This window comes from Pleurodeles waltl, chromosome 5, assembly GCF_031143425.1.
Source record: "Pleurodeles waltl isolate 20211129_DDA chromosome 5, aPleWal1.hap1.20221129, whole genome shotgun sequence".
Lineage (NCBI taxonomy): Eukaryota > Metazoa > Chordata > Amphibia > Caudata > Salamandridae > Pleurodeles > Pleurodeles waltl.
The window spans coordinates 783,060,696-783,081,168 of NC_090444.1; positions in this window are offsets into that span (position 1 = coordinate 783,060,696).

Below are 20,473 nucleotides of genomic sequence, written 5' to 3' on the forward strand. Positions count from 1 at the left end.
TAACTTCACTCTTCACTTTCCGTGTTCCTCTACTTATTCATAGATGACTGGGCGGTCCCAAAGTCCTGCTGGAGAATTTCATGCAGAATTTACTGTTCTTGACACAAATTAATCAAGTTACTCCTTGCGCCCCTCACACATTATAAGACACTGTCTGGGTTAAATCCAGTCCTGTTCCGGGATCCTGCCCTGTTTCAAGGGGCAATGAGTAATGTAGTTGTTTGGGAAAGCCTGGATCATAGCATTTTTGGTATCCTGCTGTGTAATCTGTAGATGGGGCTTGCAGTGGAGGTTGCTAGGAGGATAGACTGCTAGCTCAGCACCAGGGGTCCACACACAGGTGTTTAGGGAGATCATCACAAGGGTAGACAGGGTCCCCACCAGAAGAAGGAGGGGGAGATAAAACAGAAGTTCTCTAAAGAACAGCAAATAGTTCCACAAGTCAGGATTCCCAATCCCTACCTGAGCAATAGAAGAATATGTTCCTTCATCATAATTCCTCAGGGAAGTTCATTCCCATTTGTTATGAGTGCCATCAGGTCAGGTACATCAAGGATGATACTAAGTATCCCAAGATAGCACATCCCCCCCACTGGTGCACAGACGCTGGGGCTGTGTAACATAGTACTGGGGGAGGAGATTACCCAAAGTGCAGAGGTTATCCTAGGGTCCCTGGGTACAGAGAGATGGTGCTAAGTGCTCACATGCCTAGCACCACCAAAAAGGACAGGCAGTGGGTCACCATCAATGGGTTGATGGGTGAAGGTTCTGAGAGACACAGGAGCCAGCATGACAACCATCAGGTGTCATCTTGTGTCCTGAATGCAGGTAGTCCCTAATATATTCCACCAGATTATAGTATCTGACAACCTCAAAAACACACTATCCAATGGCTTTGGTTCCAAATTGATTGGATGGGGGTCTCAGGTTCCTTGAGGGTAGCTGTGAGTCCCTCCATGCCTGTGGAGTTTGTGCTTGCTAACAACATGGAGCATACCATTTAGAAAGAGGTGGAACCCCAGTCCAAATTGGAAATGTTTGGGTTGCCTGAATGTGTGTGCCTGATCAAATGGCCCATGGCCACCCAAGATAATAGTCAGAAAGACCTGGATCCTGTAAATTTGGCCCAAGTGCCTGCCCAAGTGACTGACAAAAAGAGGAAGGGCAAGTGGCACAAGGAAGCCACTCCTTAAACATGTTCCGAGAGGAGACTGAGGGCAACACCCTATAATGTACAGGGGAAAACATTGCTGATGTGGCAACCTACCTGAACTTGCCAGTTGGCAGAAGGAAGGATGTCCCAAAAGGAAGGCGTTCTGCAGCGTGCAGAAGGAGTGCCCTATTTTGAATGGCCTGTGGTGGCAAACTAAGGCCTGGGCAGCTGGCAAATTCTCTGGTGATCACCAAATTTACTGGAAGAATGGTCTCCTGTACAGTGAGATGAAGGTTCCTGAGCCAGTGCAACCAATATGGAGGTGGTCCCCCAGTGCTACAGGACCTTACTGATGGAGCTGGCTCATGATGCTCCCCTGAATGTTAATTTATGGCAGTACAAGATCTTCGGCAGGCTTGTCAGCCACTTTTATTGGCCACGGGTGAAGGTGGCCAGGAAGGAAGTGCAATGCTTCATTGGTTCCCCTTCAGTCATAGGTACTCACATTGAAAAAATATACATTGACATTGTTGGGACACTGGACTCTAAGACAGCCCTAGGCAACTGATTCATTCTGGTCTTGATGGACCACATCACTCAGTCCCCAGAGGCTATACTTCTGAGGACAGGACATTGACTGCGCCTGGAGTGGCCAGGGCACTGATGAGGATATTTATCCAAGTGGGGCTCCCCAAGGAGGTAGTATATGACCAGGGTACCATCTTCATGTCCGGGTACATGAAGTTCATGTAGGACGAGTGTTGAAAACATTCAAGTTCTCCACAGCCTTTCATCCCCAAACAAATGGGCTTGTTGAAAGATTCAACAAGACTCTTAAAGGCATGATCTTGGGCCTGTGAGGTGTATTATCTTAGTCCCATAATCTATAATTATCCCTCTCCCACCGACTGCCCAGCTTTCGCAGAGATGACATTGCTCCCCATCCCACCAAGCCATGCCAAAGCAACTGGCAGAATATATTAGGTCCACCACAGCCACACAGCACAAGCCCCACAGGGGCCCATATGACCATTTCAGTGGGAACTCTAACAGGAATTCCCCAGTGATAGTGGTCTATTGGAAAAATACAGATTTAGCCCAGTTAATTTTATAAAACCAGTCAGTCCACTGAACCTTATGAATTACTTAATCACAGGCGACGTAGTGAGCTGAGGGGCATGAAGGTATAGAGTGATATCACAGCATAGAGTGATACAAAAAGTATCCTAGCTCTACAGTTCAGTCCACTCTCAGTGTGTTGTTGACTAGGCCTGGGCAGAATTTCAATTACGCCAGAGTGACAGGAGTAATCCTAATGTTACTACATTTCTCTTTAATGCCGGATTACAGATAATAACACCATTACGGCACCTCACATAATAAAGAGCAAAAGCACATCTAGCAAGCACAAATTGCTGTTCACACTGCTGTTCATGTTTTGTTGCATTTAACACTAGTTTCTTAGTGCAAAATTAATCCTCGCACCCCTTTTGGTAAGAAACTAGCAATAAATGCTGGCAGTAATGGGGTAAATTCCTACCCACGTGTGCTCTTCCTGAGCGCCAGGGGCCGTGCTGGCTCATTATTCACGTTCTGTTGCATTTAACAATATTTCTTATTGCAAAATGCATCCACAGCTCCATTTTGTACGTATGAGCAGGCATTTAATATGCACCAAATGCAGACTAACTTTTCTAGTATAATTCCAAGTAATCTTGCAGAATTCTTGGGTAATTCCATGAGTGATTACATTAATTTCATGAGTTATACAAATCCCAAGTGTTGACAGAGCCATGCATCGCTTGACTCCATAGCAATCACAAACAGGAGGAGGGATATCAGGCAGTCGTGTTGCATCTCCCTGTCAATTGCAAATAAAGGGGAGATTTCTTCATTAATGGGCTCCTTTGCCACATTTTGCTGGTACAGCAATTTAATCCAATGGAGAAACTACTGATTAATACCTATATGTTTCAGGTACAAGAATATATCTTGCCACTCCAGAGAGTCAAAAGATTTTCTGGTGACTGGTAGGACAGCTGTAGACTTCACTTGAGGATTAAAAGTATGTAAAAAAGCAAACATTATTCAAAAGTTGTGGGTAGTATAGCGCTCCAGACTGATCATGCCTGACATTGGTGGAAAGCAGAGGGAGATGTCTATTAGCAATGCATTTAGCCAGTATTTTATCGTCAATGTTAATCAGTGATAAGGGTCTGTATGAATTACAGCACTCAGTGGGCTTGTGAGATTTTAAAATGTCAGTTATCAAGGTCTCACTAAGGGATGGCAAATAAGTCCCAAATTCGCTTTCTTTTATACCTCTAGAAGACAGTGAGCCAGCATGTGTGCATATTCATTGTAAAACTGTGCGGTCAGGCCATCACAGATTCCCTGGTGTGCCTTACTGTTGTAGGCTTCCCCTTTGAGATGGTAGGCATCAACATTGTTCACCCCTGGACCTCAAGACTGACTTAGGCAATATGTTCATCCTGATCTTTGTGGACCATGCAACGTGGTACCTTGAGGTCATACCTCTGAAGATGGTGACTGTATCCATAGTAGCCAGGGCACTAATGGGAATCATTACTCTCGTGGGGTTCCCCCACAAACCAAGGAACTAACTTCATGTCAGTGTACCTGAAGCCTGAAGCCAGCGGATCAAGTATGGACTAACCTACAACTTTTCCACGTCGTATCATCACCAGACCAATAGGTTTGTTGAGAGGTTCACCAAGATTATGATTCTGGGCCTGTCAGAGCCCTTGAAGTGGGATGTCCTCTTGTCATGCTCGTAGTTGGATTACAGGGAGGTTGCTCAGAAAGGAGTAGGGTTCACTCCCTTTGAACTTCTGTTTGACCACCTTGTCAGAGTGTTTCCCAGCCTTGTGAAGGAGGGGAGGGTGAAAGCCCTCAAGAATTTCCTCCAGGATATAATCAGCTACTTTTTGGCTCCCAGAAATCGGATAAAGTGCTTTTGGAAGAAAGGCACTAAGAAATTGGAAGCCAGATGGGAAGTCATGAAACCCCAATATTACCAGAAGGCCACTGTAGTTAAATTCCATCCTGGTCAGAAAGTGTGGGTGATTGAACCAGTAGAACCTGAGGCTTTGCATGACGATTGAACTGAGCCCTATGAGGTAAGGGACTGTAATGGGGAGGTTACCTACCTGGTAGATTTCAAGACCCCAAGGAACCTCTTACAGGACTTCCATGTGAACTGCCTCAAGCCCCACTTTGAAAGGTTCAAGGTAACCATGTCTCTAGTTAAGGATAATGGGGTGCAAGAGGAGAGTGCACATCTCCCCGACCTCCTGTAGTCCAAGGAGCAGCATGGACCAGTGAAAGGAGTTGTCCTCTCCCCTACCATGACCCTTGAGCAGCAGAGGGACTGTTGCTCCTTGCTGGGGTAGTTTGCCTCCATATTCTCACTTTTCCCAGGCTCACCACTTGGTGCACCCATGGAAAAGAATGCCTGTGGAAAATAATATTTATGGGCTGTCTGGTAAAGTGGGAGCCAGCATTAAAGATGGAGTGATTGAGCACTCTAACAGCCCTTGTTGAGTTCAGTGGTTCTGGCACCGAAGTCCACCCCACCAGATGCCACACCAGAACTCTGGTTTTGTGTGGATTACAGCGGGCTTAAATAAGTCACCAAAACTGACACTCATCTCATCCCCCGAGCTAATGAAATCATCAACCGGCAGGAGATGCCAAGTTCCTGAGTCTGTTTGATTTAACATCAGAATACTGGTAGATTGCCTTACTGAGGCTTAACTGAGGAGGCAACACAGAACCTGCATTCTCCACTTCCAGGACCAATTCCAGTTTATGGGGATGCGTTTGGGTAAAGAGCGCCCCTGCCACCTTCCAAAGGTTGGTCATTATCGATGGAGGCTTTCAGTGCTGCGTATCTAGACAACATTGCTGTCTCCATCTCTAACTGGGAGGGCCATCTGTTCCACCTCCAGGAGTGACAGATCTGTGGTCCACTTAGGGCACCAACTCCAGACCATCCTGACTTGTGAACCTCCCAAGATCCAGATGTGAGCCTTCATGGGTCTAACTGGTTACTACGAAAGATTCATCAAGGGGTATTGGCACCATTTCCCCTACCTTGACAGAGCTGGCTTTTAAGAAACATCCCAAAAAGGTGATCTGGAAGCAGGTATATTGGATGCATTTGACACCTTGAAGATTGCCATGTGCACAGCACTTGTCTTCAGGGCCCCTGGCTTCTCTAGGGAATTAATTGTGACAGATGCCGCAGAGCATGGCATAGGGGCCATGCTTTCATAGATGAATGAAGAACACATAAACCAACCTGTAGCCTTCATCAGTAGGAGGTTACTTCGCCATGGAACTGAGGTGGAGAGCAATTGAAAGAAAAACATTTTGTGTTGTCTGGGCCCTGAAGAAGTTGAAAACATACTTGTTTGGGACTCGTCTCCAAGTTCCGACAGACCACAGACTAATACAGCTAGGATGAGAATGGATGAGAATCCCAAACTGTTTAGGGTGTCCTTTTCAATCAGGGAATGAACTTACTGCGGAACATTGCCCTGGAATGGACCATCCCAATGCTGATGGTCTTTCCAGGTTCTTTTGTCTTATTGACAAGTGCTCCCATGAGGGTAGGTAGTTCTCCCTGCTTTCAGCTGGTGGTGACACATGTTAGACCTGACATCCTTGGTATGGTATTCCTCCAAACCTTTTGTGTTCACTCCTCTTGTTTTGCGGAATAAATTTTTCTTGACATTAGGACTCTGTGCAGTTTACCACAGCTAACCAGTGCTAAAGGCTTGCGATCTCTCCTTCAACTATGGTCAAATTGGCTTAAACCTAATTGGCATGTTTACTTGTAAGGTCCTAGTAAATGGTTTTACAAATACCCAGGGCCAGTAAATTAACTGTGACTTGTGGGCCTGCAGTACTCATTGCATTCATTGTGCCACTCACTCCAGTAGCCTTTTAAAATAATGTCTCAGGCTTGCCACTGTAGCCAATACTGCAGTTTTAAACTGCCATTTCAACCTAGAAAAAAAAACATTTTGCCAGGCCTAATGCTCCCTTTTAAACCCATACGTCACCCAGAAGGAAGAACCTAAAGAATCATGAGAGCAGGGTGCATTTGAAAGGTAGGACATGCATGCTTAAGTTTTACACGCCCTGGCAGTTTAAAACACATTAAGTCATGTTTCATTGTTGCAAGGTCTATCTTTCCTATTGACTAATACTGCGTTACCTTAATACATTCAATAGGAGATAACTTTAGATTGGGATAAGGTAGTAATATATGGTTTACAGTCAATTTAATTGTAATTTTAAATCCTCTTTAATGATGAAGTTGGATTTTAAATCACAATTCTGAAAATTCCACTTGTGCCTTCTGCCAGTGTCCTGAGTCACGTGACTGTGAATGCCTCTGCTGTTGGGGTTTGTGTACAGCTTCCAGACAGCAACACATAGGGGGCTTTAGAGTGGATAGTATGGGCCCTCCTGGCAGGATGACTGAGAGCAGCTATGCCCAGCCTCACTTACACTTCAAATGGATTTGCCTTCTGCATTCACAAAGAAATCGAATACTAGGCCTGCTCTGTCTTTTGTCAACACAGACCGTTTTGAGCCTTGAGAGGAAGGGGAAGAACTTTCCAGAAATAGATGAGGAGGTAGGACTGGGAATCCCTCCAAACAAAGGCTGGCACTACGTAAAAATATTAGACCTCCAGAGCCACTCTTCAGAACACTCCTGGACCTATGGAAGTTACACAGATGAATGACTGCCCTGCTGCCAGAGGGCTGACCTGCTGCTTGAAAGACAGATTTCCTGTTCTAGAAGGAAGACTGAACCTACTTGCCTCCATCCTAGTCTAATCAGAGTGACTCCAAGGTGCAGTGTTCTTCTGTGAGCTATGGGACACAAGAAGCTCCAGAGGCCTCCCTGCAAGTGCCCAGCCGACCTGCTGCAACTGGACTTGCTTGGACATGCAACTGGACTTGCCTGAGCCCTGACGGCCTCTGCTGAAGTGATTCCCTGAACCCCAAAAGGTACCTCCTCATGTCCAAGACTCTTGGCTGCCATCAGAGTGTACTCCTCCTGAAGGAAAGGTAAAAATCCTAATTTTCAACTCCTCCGGACCATGAACGTGGCTGTTCATGCGAATACTCTGCCACCAATAATGACCCCCAATATGAAGTTCTGGTGAGACCTGCTGTTGGCACTAACAGTGACTGCCAGCACTGACCAGCAAAGCAAGACCTGATACTTTGTGCTACAGCAGTGACAGCCCACAACAGCCATCAATGCGAAGCTACAGCAACAACTGTCTGTGATGCTTGATCTGGTCTTCTTGGAACAGCGATGAGAACAGTGGTGACTGTTCAAACGTTCAGCCTCTAACTCACAGCCTCCTCTATTGTGAATGGAACTCTTTGAACAAGACTTAGAAGGTAACTCTTCAGCAGGAGCAACCTGGTCCATGCTTCTGGCTCACCCTCCATTGCGGTCTGCCTGAACTTATTGCTTTCCCTCTGTCTAGCCGGACCATATGACCAAGAGTGCCACTTTGTACTTTTAAGCTCTTTTCCATAAAAAATTAGAAATTGCATAACTCCAGTTGTACTGATAGCATTTTTGTCATTTTTGATGTAATTTCATTTAGCAAAATGAACTCTAGTTTTCTAAATTGGTTTGGGATTTTTTTGAGTTCTGTTTTGACATTATTACTGTTTGTTTTCTCTAAATTAAGCCTGACTGCTTTGTGCCAAGCTCCCAGAGGATTAAACATTTAATAATGTATTGACTTTTGCGGTTCATCTTGACAAGGATTGTGGCAGTTGCCTGGGTGGGTCTTTCACCTTCCTAAATCAGTAACCTAATTTCTTGCAATTAGGTTTATGGGTGTTGGTAGGAGTAAGGGTTACAGTCAAATCTAGAATAGTGCTTGTATTTTAAAGAGGATTAGGTATAGGGGTTGGGTTGGGTTGGTTTGGTTTTGGTTTTACGACCCTCCACCAGGAAGTAAGTGAGGGGAAAACTGTGAAGTGAGATAATTATCAAACAACTCAAAATTTCCAATCCCTATGCAAACAGGAGCTTGTGCAGGGTTCTGAATTTATCTCCAAACTCAGAATCATGGTCCATCTCTAGCAGTTAATGTACTGGTTAAACTAATTTTTATCCTACGGTTCGGTTTCAAATAAGGGTCATGGTAAGGGTTAGGGTAAGTATAAGGATAGCTGCTGATGCAAAATCATTGACAATATAACAGTAACAATTTCATTTTAAAATGCATTAAAACTATGTATTGATAATTAAGTTGCATGAAAAAGTGAAAATGCAATATAAATGTGTTTTCAGTTGTAGCCACATGGAGTTTCTTCACAGTGGTTATTTTAGACAGATATTGAAGTAGATGGAGGTGAGTAGCCTATGCCTGGACTCTCATGATCATTGAAGTCACGGAAATATTTCGAATTTTTTTTCTTTTTTGACACTATTATTCCAGTATCATTTATTGAGATACTAGGTGCATGTATTGAGGCTGACTAAGTACATGCTCAGCAAAAGTGATTCTGTAATTATGTTTACGTCTCACTTTATATTTGTTTGTCACTGTTTGACAAAACAGCATGAAATGTGGCATACAGTTAACACATCAAGCTAAGCTCTGGGATGTTAGGTTTTGTGTAGCTAATGTCAAATCTTTTGTGGCTCCATCTGGAGGGGGAAGGTTAAAGAGGTATAAAAAAATGTTAGCTCCCATTGGATTTTTTTCTGTGTTGTATACCAAAAGCTGTTGTAGGATAGTACCCCAAGCCGAGCATGAACTAAACCTTTAATCAGAAGAGAACTTTATTGATGTTTTTGTTTTGTGGTTTGGCATACATCTGGAGAGTACTTTTGGAATAAAACCTTGTCTCCACTTGATGACTTTCCACAAATTGTAACATGCTATGTGTAAGATAAAATGTCTAAGCCTCTGCAATATTTTTTGCAGATTCTTTAAAAAGTACCAAAGTCACAAGTGACATCACTAATGACGTCTCTAAAGGGACGCGCACAACTTCTTTCCTGGGCGGGAGCCCTTTAAACTTTGTCGGAGGCAGCCTCAGCTGCTGATAGGGCGGGAAGCCCTTCTTTAATTCACAGCGCGCCCGCAACCGCGGGACGCGCACAACTTCTTTCCTGGGCGGGAGCCCTTTAAACTCTGTCGGAGGCAGCCTCAGCTGCTGATAGGGCGGGAAGCCCTTCTTTAATTCACAGCGCGCCCGCAACCGTGGGACGCGCACAACTTCTTTCCTGGGCGGGAGCCCTTTAAACTTTGTCGGAGGCAGCCTCAGCTGCTGATAGGGCGGGAAGCCCTTCTTTAATTCACAGCGCGCCCGCAACCGCGGGACGCGCGCGGGCGGCGCCCGGGCGAAGCCCGGGCAAAGGGCGGGCCCGTCCTTCGCCCGTCATCGACCGGAAGAGGCCGGGCTGGGCCCCCCCTCTAACGCCTTCTCCTCTCTACAGTGTCATTTATACTTGTGTGCTGCGCCAGGTACAGTGCGATCTCTTATTAAATATGGGGAAAAGGAAAATTAATGTTCAAAAGGGGATAGGTGGGTCCAGCTCCCTCCAGTCCTCCATTACCAGCTATTTATCCTCTGTAATGGGGGCCATTGAGTCTGAACTAGAACATGTAGAAGAAAGGATTGGGGCTGTCCAAAGTACTGTCCAATATCCTCCGCTGGAACCTTCTCTGGAACTTATCAGCCACGCTCCTACCCCCTTAAGTACTGGTCTTTCACCACTGTCCTTAACAACAAACTCCAGCCAGTTGAAAGAAGACAAAATTCCTACTTTTGATCGTACTACTTCTTCTCCCCTTTTAGTTACTCCTCCTTCTGAGGGTTCTCAGACTGTTTCTCCACCTACGAAGAAGAGGCGAGCCGGGAAAAAGCCAAAAAATTTAAAAAAGGTCACAGGTTTTAAAAAGAACTTACCTACCCATTTGACCCAAAGTAACAAACCTTCAGCCCCCTTGGTTTTTACCTCTGAATGTCTTCCAAGTACGGTCATTTCTGAAGATGGCTCTAATAGATTTGACTCGACACTTAAATTATTTTGTGCAACTTTAGAGGCTAAAATTACAACTTTGATTACCGAGAAGCTTGATTGTTTTTTTAATGATGTAACTAGGCTTTTATCTAGTTTCTCTAAACCTGGCCCACTTAGCTCGGGAATTCTCCCTGGCCCCGAATCAGTTTATTTACCTACTCCTCCCCTTACATTGGCACCCCAAGGAGCCGGTAACTATTTGTCTGATCTACAAGTTGTCCCTGGCCAAGGAACCCTTGTGGATAACCCTGTATTATGTCCAGCAAGGAAGGCTCACTCCTCTAGGTTGCAAGACAATGGCTCCAACTTATTCACTAATCATGCAGACTTTTTACATTTACCTCCGGACTGTAATCCGTACGTTTTGGTTCTTTCTAACGTTCCTCCTTTGGAGTGCCGCAAACTAGAAGATACCCACTCTTTAATTAGGAAAGCCGGCCATTGGTTGAATTCTAAATTTAAACCAAATTCTTCAGGCTTCCGTAATGATAAGATTCTTATGGCCCGAAGGGTGAAGAGGGTTGGCTTCTCAAAGGAATTGAAGGAGGGCGATTATGTTGTTTTAAACTTTGCCAATCCTCAGTCAGTAGATTATTTTTTGACTAAATCGGCCTATTGTAATATGTTAAATAACAAGATTCAAATCCATTCCCTGCACCATTTTTATGACCCTGTGCTTTTTCCAAATCGTCCTATTACTAATTTAAGCATGCACAGCCAAGAGCCAGATAGGTCTCTCTTACAGGTCAACGTTCCAACTAGCAATAGATTCTCGACTCTTAGTCATTTTGATGAGAATGATTGACTATCGGTGACCCACCACTGTTCTTCCAATTTAGAGAGACGGATGGTTGGGACCGTCCAAACCAAGCGTATCAGGGGCACAGGAATGTGTATTACAGATTTACAAACTCATCTAAATACCAAAGTCTCATCATTATGTTCTGCATTTAGACCACTAACCCTGCTCAGTTGGAATGTAGCAGGGTTGCGATCTAAAATTAACAATTCGGACTGGAAGAGTTTCATTTCTTCTTATGATATAATTTGTCTACAGGAAACTTGGTCTAAAGATATGTTTTTCTTGAATGGCTTTACTTCTTTTTGTCAGCCGGCACGGACTTCTCACATGGGGAGAGCTAGTGGTGGCCTTTTAGTACTTGTTTCTGTAAATCTTCCGCTTTTAAATGTGTCCCTAATTTGGTCTTCCCCTTATTTTATGGTTGTTCTCGTCTCTATAAGTGGGCAAAAGGATATTCTAATTTTAAACTTTTATAATAATATCCCTCGGGGCTTCCTTATGACCCATCTGGAAGAGGTAATGGATTTTATAGATTCCTCACATGCTTTACAATTTAGTGATTTAACTATTTTCTGGGTGGGTGATTTTAATATTCCCTTATGCTGTAAAGAACACACGGACTTGTGTGCCTTCCCTGTTGAGGGCAGAGAGTCACCAATTCATTTTAATCATACCTCTGAAGGAGATGCCTTAAATTCTTTTATTTGTAAATTTGATCTGGTTCACGTTACAGAGAAATTGGCCCCTGATGCCCGTAATACGCCCACTTACACAGGGAATTTGAAGGGGAGTACCATTGATTTTATACTTATCAGCTCTTCTGATTTTTATCTAATTAGAAATTTTAAGATTACGCCTCATTGTGCAAGTGATCACAACCCTCTTAGTATTACACTGGACCTAAAAGTAAATCAGGCACCCATGAACAAAAATTTGTGTGCTGCTACAGTTTATAATTTAAATAGTGGCATTCGTTTAAAATGGGATAAAATTGACCCTAAAAAGTTTAACCAAGAAATTGTAAGAAGTAGGTCTGATACGATTTATATGTGTTTGTCTCAGCAACTAGACTCTGACTGTATTGTGCGAGAATTCGAATCCTTAAGTAGTGATATTTCACGCGCCCTGGTGATGGACAGGCCCGGGAAGGGGCCGGTGGTCCATAGATGGTTTGATTCTGCGTGTTCTTTAGCCCATAAAAAACTTAAAGAAGCTCTTAAAGCAGTTCCTCCCGCACGTCAATTAGTGAAATTAGCGAGGACTGACTATAAGGTTGCCCTTGATAAACGGAAATCCGAAATTAGGTCCAGGGCTTGGAGCGATCTTTTGGCCGCATCTGAATTTAAGGACACTTCCAAATTCTGGAAAGTGATAAATCACCCTTACTTTTCTGATAAGAACTCTTTGGCCAATGAATGTTTTATTACTGAGGATGTCTGGATAAATCATTTTAGGAAAGTTTTCTGCTCTGAAACCTATGAGAATTCGCATGTGGCAGTTACTCCTGCTACACATTTTACTCCAGATTTTAACTTTAAGGCCCTAAATATTATTTTTGATCTCCATGAGGTCAAAGGTGCCATTGATAGATCAAGGCAGGGAAAGGCCCCTGGCCCCGATGGGGTTCCTGTCGACCTTTTTAAATCAGAAATTGAGCTCTGGGGCCCTTTGGTTACAAATGTGTTGAACAACGTGGTAACTAGTAATGTGCCCTCTTCATGGAAATCGGCTATTATTGTTCCCATCTTTAAAAAAGGTAATAGACAAGACCCCTCTTGTTACAGACCAATCTCCCTTATTGATTCAACGGCAAAGATTTTAGGTAGTGTGATCTTGTCCCGTTTAGAAGATTGGGTAACAGATGCCCAGATTTTATCTCCCATCCAATTTGGTTTTAGACCCGGTGTGGGCACAGTTGAGCAAGTTTTAAACTTACAATTGATACTTAATAAATATGTGTCTGTTAAGAAAGAGTCCATCCATATGGCTTTTATCGATCTAACCAGTGCCTTTGATTTGGTTAACAGATCAAAGTTATGGCAAATTCTAGAAGTTCTAGGGTGTGACCCGGCTCTATTGGAGCTTATTAAACGTCTACATACAGACCTAACGGTTTCTGTTCAGGTCGGCTCATTTGGGCAGAGAACCCCTCCTATTCCGTCAACCAGGGGCGTAAGGCAAGGATGTATTTTAGCCCCTTTTCTTTTCTTGATTTATATAAATGGGCTCTATGATTTTTTGGTTAAACAAGCAAAGGATGTACCGAAGATGGGCCAAAGATTACTTCCAGTTTTATTATATGCGGATGATGCAGTTTTAATTGCTCGTACTGCAAATGGCTTACAGGGCTTATTGGACATATTTTATGAGTTTATGTCGAGCCTCGATTTGAAGGTCAATTACCCCAAGACTTTTGTCATGACCTGTGGCCCACGTAACACAAAATCCAAACAATTTACTATGGGAGGGCATTCTCTTATTAAGGTCAAAGATTTTTGTTACCTAGGCATGTATTTGAGTTCCTCTCTGTCCTGGAAGACTCATATTAATTTTAAGCTCCAACAGCTGATAAGGAACACCGAAGCGATCTTTCGCTTCTCTAATAAATTAGGCCATAGACCCCCTGCACAGATGAAAACTCTGTATAATTCTAAGTGTACCGCAGCTGTGCTCTACGGAGCAGGCGTTTGGGGCTGTGTAAAGGTACCATCTCTCCAGAGGGTCGAAAATAAATTTTTGCGAAGATTACTGTTGGTTCCAAAATGTACTGCAAATATCATCTGCCACGAAGAACTTGGTCAGTGTTTTTTGGAGGATAGGGTTTTTTTGGCGCCATTATTGCTTTGGATTAGATGTTGGCTAAACCCAATGGCAAAATTGGTCCAAGATTGTATTTCTGAATGCTTACAATTGGAAAATTCAAATAGGATCCCCTGGCTTATGTTTCTACGAAACTCTTTTGAGAATTTAGGTCTTAGATATATGTTTGATGAACCTCACCTATTAACTATAAATTCTAGGTCCGTTCTGAAGGCTACTTACTCCGAGTACATATCAGACCTGAGATTTTGCAGTTCTCTGAAATTAAAATCCTTTGATTCCTATTCTCAGGTTGTGACAGCCCCATGCCTTGAACCTTATCTGACCTGGTTTTCCAGTTTTAAGATACTTTCTTTTTTAACACTTTTTAGACTTAATTTAATTCATTTTAAAGTAGCGTTTCCTGAACCATGTTTTTGGAAAAGGGATTTACCTCTTTGTCCCTGTGATTCTAGATCAACCCAGAGTACTTTGCACTTTTTTCTCTTTTACCCTTTTTATGCTGCTCCTAGAGGGGTTTGCATTTTACCCACTTTACGTTTTGTTAGACCCATCCATTACAAGGAAGCTTTAATATATTTTCAGAGATTGCCAGATAGGCAAATTTGTCATTTTGTATTAGATTTTGTTACAGCTTCTTTAAGCATTAGGAAAAGGCTCATTTCATTTTAAATGTATATGTATGTATAGTTTAATATTGTAAGTTAATTTTTGTATTCTGTTATTGTGATTTTTCTTATGTTATGAGTTTTATTTGTTTATTTTATGGGATTTTAGACCGGATGTTTACGTAATGTTTTAGATATGGTACTATTTTATTCTTCTATCTATTTACTGTAACGTAATTATTGTGTGGTATTTGTGTTTTTGTCTGTACTTTTATGGCATTTGCCGAATAAAGTTTTGTGACTGACTGACTGACTGACTACTGATTACGTCACAAATAATGTCACAAAAGACATCATTGATTATATGACTGTTGTCAGCATTTAAAACATCAACAAATGTAGGCTGTTGTTGCCTGAAACAAAGATAAGGAGAAGGAAGAGGGCCACCAGTCCAGACCAGGCCGGAAAGCTGTGAGGCCACAGGGGTTCAGCTGCATGTATGGTGTGCTTAGCAGCTGGACAGGGTTGGGGTCGGGCTGTGCATCGACAAAGGAGCAGTTTCAACCCAGACAGCAGTCTCTCAATGTGCAGTCCCCCTAATGACCCATAAGGCAAGGCAATCAAGGTTAAGCAATTGCAATAAGAGGGACCCCTGCTAACAGATAAAGGTTCCTAGGGCACGGAAACAGTGTCCAAATAACACTGGTAACCATATCTATTCAAAGTTCAAAGTATCCTTAATAACTACATACGGCTCAGACAGAATAAATTCACATGCATATCTTTATTGTTATTTTTTAATCATCAATATTTTAACATAATCACAACATACATTAATGTGTAATAACTTGTATTTAAAAAAAAGTGTACTCACATCCACATTTCATATGCACCATATCTACTACACTCACCTTCATTGAAACTCGCTTGCATACTACACTCGTTTCACTCAATTTAAAGTGTCAGAAAGATTAGAAAAGACACAAGGATCTCATGTATGTCAAAACCATAACAATATGTCACATCATTTACTATTATACAGAAGCTTCAATTTATGCTACAGACATTTTTGACAATTACTAACAAAATGCCATATTTTCCACACATTCACAAAGTTCTCCTTATCTTATGAATGACGTCCACTACCTTTCAGAGGTGCCAAACGGGCAAGTAGCTGGGTGAGTGCATACCCCCTTAAAGGCATCAGATCCAAACTAATTTCCCTTCAAATACCCCCAAAGGCTCCCCTCAGCCACATCTGACAAGGCACGTCAAATCCCTGAAGGCAGAATGCCAGTGCCCCTCCTTTTGAATCCAGCTGGAAATTAAACACAGAGGAGCATGAGACTACACTTCCAGTAGTAAGATAGGTCAGGCAGGATGAGGAAGAAGCCTCCAACTGCCTAAAGGAAGAACAAGCCAGACAGCACAGGGACACCCAACATGAATGGGGAGTCTCTCCTGCCAGTTTTGGAACTTAGCTGACAAAGTATGTCGCCACTTCCACTGTCCCAGACTCCTGCATTGGATACTGTCACTATGAACTCTAAATGCTCTGAACTAAATAAAGACTGTGAGCCAGTTCTGCCTGTTCTGACTGCTTCTTCTCTGGGCATTAGTGGAATGGGAGGCTCCTCAGGTCCCCATGTGACAACCTACTGGAAGTCAGGATGTTCCAACCACCCGTCTCAGCCCAGCACCGCTAAAGAAAAGCCCCTCAGTGCTCCAATGCCCGGCTACCATACACTAGCCCTTAGCAGTCTGATCTATCTCAGACTGTAATGGGTCCATTATTAGCTTGATGGATAGGACTGTTAATACTTATCTTGAATTACTTTTTGCACTCTGTTATCGAGTACTCTCTCCATATCACACATTGCAATTGCTTTTGCATTGATGACATTGATGATATAATTAAGGATGTTGTTTGTAATTTCAACAGTGATGTCATTAATGTCATTAATGTTGTTATTTGAAGTGTTATTTGTTATGTCCTTAATGATGCCATCAAGGTAACCTTTTTGGGATATCAAAGGCAAAAAGTGTATTGTTCAACAACTTATGCCATAACAATTACAACTTTCATATTCATAACACATAACATAAAAATCGATCGGAATTTATATTCATATTTAAGCAACCTAGACTCAGATGTAGTACTCTCTGTGTATCAACAGTTTGATTTAATTTAATCTAGTCTAATTGCTAGCTAATTCTTTATGTTCAAATTCAAAACAAGTGTCCAACAACAACCTATTGAGACACATTTCCATTGGGTAGGGTGGTTGCTGGGTCTTATAATGTGTATCAACAACATACATTAGCCAAGGCACAGATGCCTAAGTCTATACCTTCTTAGGACAAATATTCCTATTGGTAGATTTGGCTATGAACCCTTTCAGATCTACATCAAGAACTATTAAATACAAATATAAGTGAGCACAAACCTGCTGCACCTAATTTACATATCTTGTTAAAAGACCACAATATAACTGGGAATGTCCTTATTGACCTCGTGTGTGAGGACATGAGAAGTGCTTCGAAGAAGTGTGAGTTATGATTTGCATGACTCACCCTAACTGCCGGATAGCAGTGCCTTTTTGTGAATAATTGTATATAAGTATATTAATCTAGAAGTCTCAAGCTAATAATGTAAATCAACATCTTTCATTTTTGTATTTTGGAACATCTCAGGGCTTGATGATGAAGTACCACTCCTATGGTAGAAAGTATGCTACAGACACCATGGCACAATGATAATAGATTATTTAATTTCACTTGAATTTACAAATATAATTCATACAAATTCAATAGGAAACATACAAGCAAAAGGGAATTACTAACTTTAAGTCCAATATAAACACTTTGGGGGCCATATTAAAAACTGAAAGTGAGCTGCTTCCGTATGTGAATGCCAAGTTGCCTACACTGTTAAACTATATATGTCAAATCTATTAATAATTAATATCTACTTGGTTCCATACATTGGAAGATATGGCTGTGGAGTTTATTTTTTGATTGGATGAAATTCTATGCCTGATAGACATACACTTGAGGCACCACAACATCCTACTCAGTGACCTTAAAACTCAACTAATTTTAGATAAATATGTGGCTAATGTGGTGACGCTTTGTAATAATTGGTGGGCAATAACTCTTTATTACACTATCCCTAAATCACAAGATAAAGATCTAGCTGGCTCATAAACAAAAAACAATCTCTCAATTTTACAGTTTTGGATGGCTGATTTACACAGATTATACACAAAGGTGCCAGATGGAGTTACTTCTTAACTGCACATCATTAGAAGCATAAACATTCTAATTTCTCAAAATCTTTGAAACTGGGAAATGGTAGTGAATGACCATTTGTCAGAGATCTGGTTTTGTGATCCTCCACTGGAGTACACACATGTTAATGGAAATAGGTTTGGCCTAGATAGATTTTGTGTTTTAATGATCAAAAGCAGTGTTTCCTCAAGTTGCTTGACAATTTGAAAGGTGGGATGAACAGGCCATCTATAAATTAGGAGCGGGCGGAGTTCACAGAGTTTGGCTGGGCAGAAATCCACAGAATGTTTTCTTCAACTCTGCCCAAATCTGAGCAAGCGGGAGGAGCATGCTCAATTACCAGTTCATGCTGATTGGTATGATTCGCGCACTATGAATTGCAAATCTAAGATTGAATGGCACGACACGGTCGTCTGCGTTCATACGGCCATCTTGTTTTTCCTATTCTGTGCATAGTACTGGGCCTACTTTTCAATCTAAACTATATCCTTGCAAATCCTACTTTATAGTACTTATCCTTCCCTGTTTCACATTTATTTTATTAGTGTGTGTATTTTTGTTGGTGTATTTACATTTTTGCCTGTATTTATTTTATATGACTTTTTGTCTCTTTATTAGTTTTCTCCTAACTTAATTTCTTCCTCTCTATTTATTATATTCCCCCCTGTCTTTTTTTTAATATTCCACCCAGCATCATGGCAGAACATGGGGGAATGAGGCGGCGCCAGTGCAGGGGGTGTGGCAAACCACACACCCTGCTGATGCTGGCATCACCAAGGAGTGCAGCCTCAGGCCATTGTTATTGAGGAGGAGGTGACCACACTTGCAGCTCCTCCTCCCCTCCATGCTAGCAGCAGGAAGCAGGCTCAGAAATGAGTATGGACTGTGACAGCATCAGCTGCTGTGGGGGTGCCGATGCACTTGGGTTCGGCACACCCAGCACCAGCTGATGCACCACTGGGCTGATATCATTGATTGGGAGAGGGACCTGCTTGATCTGTTGGGCATCCAGGTTGCAGGGCTTGGTGAGTACTAATAATTACTTTTTACTAATTTAGCTGTGTCCTGTTCTATAATGCAATTTTTCTTTAATAGCATTCTGCTCACACTCGGAGGTAAATTAAGTTCAGGTAACAATTATTATGTGTGACTCAATTTGAGCGAGCCAGGTGATAGGTGCTACCTTGTTCTGCTCATTGTTGTAAATGCTCGCTTGGGTAGGTTATTTAAGAAGTTCTGCTTGCCAGCTCCTCTGTTCTCCTTTCACTAATATAGTTGTACTACTCTGGTAGTAGTATTAAGTTATATATATCATTGAGTTAGTATTCTCTGTCCCTTTCTTTTTATGTGGCTCGTTCAGTCCCAAGCAATCATCCAGTGATGTATGCATAAATTTCTTCATTGAAAAGGGAAACTGACTGAATTGGCCCATCAAAGGGGGTTGGAAATGTGATTTGTGAAGCAAAGATCATTCATTGCAATGCATTAGTATTTCCAAATGTAGTTCAGGAAATTTCAAATAGGGTTTAGGTAAAGTGTCAGAAATTAGTAATAGGTCAACTCGATAATATGGGTATTAGGCAATCTGATTCAGAAAAGTACAATGTCAATATGGTACCCCGTTTGCCTGCCAGAATATTTTCTAGGGGATTAACTGTACCATAAATCTATTTTTGTTATCTTCTATACTTCTTCCATCACCAAGGGCATGAAGAGGGTATTAGAGGCGAGTAGGGTGCCATCATCAGTGCCGCAGCGGGTAGAAGTTCCACCACCAGCACTACAGCCGTGGCAAGCGTCTCTGCTAGCCCCTGTAAGTTCTTTTTAATATTGATTTCTCCAACTTTTAACTCTCTCCAATTAAGTCTTTCCTCCTTTCTCTTATGCTATGACTTTTTTCAAATGCTCTTCATTCTATTCAGTGTTTATACTTGTTATCCCACCCTGCATTATTGATTTTCCAGGATGTTGTGTTTCTTTAGCTGACTTTCTCCTGTGTCTGTAATGTGCAGCTTAAGCTTTCTTCTGGTTGGTTATGCTGTCCATCTCCCTAACAATATTATACCCTGTGGACTGGTACTGTAAGACTAGGACACTAGATTAGGTAGTCTACTGTGAATATTTTGCGAGTTTGCAGACCCAAGCAAGCTCTTCTATGCTTATATGTTGAGAAGACCTTCTATTTCTTGCTCTTGCTCAAATGACAAGATGAAGCCCGCCTCCCAATGCTGTGTGTATCATCTTAGCTGTTTGGAAGACAGTGCAGCAAGGCAGTAAAGTTGTATGAGAACGGTCCCACTGCATTTTCCAAAATTGCCAACCAAAACGAAACCATATCTCTTTCTTTGAACAACTTTCTTCTACCCCTTCATTGCTCTTCGAATGACACACAGCTGTCATCCTATCTCTTCCCCTCCATTACGGTTGGCTTGACTACTGGCTTTTCTAACATTGTCAACCAGCAAAATGCCCAAAGTGATATTTTATTTGGGAGAGGAGATACTGTGAACTCAACTGGTGTCATGTGTTGCAGTTGTATTTTGTAAAAATAAAGGAGGGGGGAGGGGTTTGTGGCAACTAAAATGTGTTTTGTCTAGCCACAAAAACCACTAGTGCCAATGCTAGCACCAGTCCACCAGATGCAGCACCTAAAGGGAGAGTCTCTGCGGTAGGAGAGGTAGGTGATAGTAAGTCAC